The sequence below is a fragment of the Seriola lalandi genome, unplaced genomic scaffold (assembly GCF_002814215.2).
Source record: "Seriola lalandi dorsalis isolate HSWRI2012SDOR001 ecotype SW California unplaced genomic scaffold, Sedor1 jcf7180002054652, whole genome shotgun sequence".
In the NCBI taxonomy this organism is placed as follows: Eukaryota; Metazoa; Chordata; class Actinopteri; order Carangiformes; family Carangidae; genus Seriola; species Seriola lalandi.
The window spans coordinates 1-1,631 of NW_019525205.1; the positions used below are offsets into that span (position 1 = coordinate 1).

Here is a 1,631-nt window from a genome sequence, read left to right on the forward strand (position 1 = left end):
AGTGGAACATGGACGCAACTGACATCAACTGCCTTAAACTCTGCCGCTTTAACATTGTTGTGTGTGTGTGTGTTGCGTACACTGACATGTGTTGACGTGTTGTGTGTTTCAGAGATCAGCCGTGTGAGGAAGGACATGTACAACGACACTCTGAACGGGTCAGAGAGGAGCAGCGAGCTGCCGGACGCCGTCGGTCCGACCGTCCAACTGCAGGAGAAACTCTACGTTCCTGTGAAGGAGTATCCTGATGTACGTGTGTGTGTATGTGTGTGTGTGTGTGTGTGTGTGTGTGTGTGTGTGTTTGTGTTAAAGCTGCATGCTGCGTTCAGGATCAGTGTGTTGCCAATGAGTTAATTAATGTTCATTATTAAACACACACACAGTCAGTGTTTCAGCTCCTGCTGTGTGAGGAGATGATGTTGTTGTGTGTGCATGTGTGTGTGTGTGTGTGTGTGTGTGTGTGTGTGTGTGTGTGTGTGTGTGATCCTGATAGCTCTTTACAAACATCATCAGAACCATATATAAAGTGATTAAAGTGGTTAATATGGAATGAGATGCACTGACCCACTACTACAAACCAACCAAACAGAACAGAAATAGGTCTGTATAGGAGAAGTGTATTGGCTGATAGATTGGCTGGTTGTCATGGTAACTCCCTCTCTCCCTCCCTCTCTCTCTGCATCAGTTTAACTTTGTGGGGAGGATTCTGGGTCCTCGTGGTCTGACAGCGAAGCAGCTGGAGGCTGAAACAGGATGTAAGATCATGGTGAGAGGGAAGGGATCCATGAGAGACAAGAAGAAGGTAACACACACACACACACACACACACATTTACACACATTAAACTAAATTTTCCCTCCATTACATCATGACGATTGACAGTTAGACGAGCCCTCTGATTGGCCGACTGTCACTCATGTAACAACAGGGCTGATGTCGGGTTGATCGGTGTTTGTTATGAGCCTGATGAGCCGCCGTCTGTGCTGAGGATGATGTAAGCGTGATGCCACAGCGTGATGTGACACCTGTACAGCTGTTTATCGTGTCTCTTTGTGGTGGTTTTGTGTCTGGCAGGTCTCTTCAGTATCTGTGACTACAGGCCACAGAGCGTGAACTCCTCTCAGTCGTCTCATGATTTACTGATGCGTTCATTATCTTCATGAAATAGGAAATATAAAACAAAACCACCTGAGGACTTCTGCTGAACAATTAGCAGAAGTGACTGAAGCCATAAAGTGAGTCAAGTGATAATAAAGTGAGTGAAGAGGAGAAAAGAAAAAAAAAAGATTGGAAACTATTTCAAACATTTCAGGTCAAACTGCTGCAAAAACACACAACTGTTAACAAGGTTAGCCACCTGCTACGCTAACAGAGATACATGAGACAGAGGGAACAACAGGAGGTCAACAGAAAACAGATGGAGGAGGAAGAGGAGAGGAGGAGAAGAAACAGGAGAGGAGAGGAGGAGAAGAGATAAAAACAGAATGTGAGAGTTGTTGTTTCTGACTGACGTCCTGCTGAAACACACACAGGACTTATTTATTATCACAGCTCAGCTGTGCGAGTGTGTGTGTGTGTGTGTGTGTGTGTGTGTGTGTGTGTGTGTGTGTGTGTGTGTGTGTGTGTAAATG

At 45.4% G+C, this 1,631-nt stretch overlaps 1 long non-coding RNA gene across 1 annotated transcript; it reads left to right on the top strand.

The window, feature by feature from the left end:
* Positions 1-117: 117 nt before the first annotated feature.
* LOC111665513 (uncharacterized) lies at positions 118-801 on the top strand. Its single transcript, XR_015438100.1, has 2 exons — positions 118-249; positions 686-801. It is a non-coding gene; the product is annotated as an uncharacterized LOC111665513 (long non-coding RNA).
* The last annotated feature ends 830 nt before the right edge of the window (positions 802-1,631 follow it).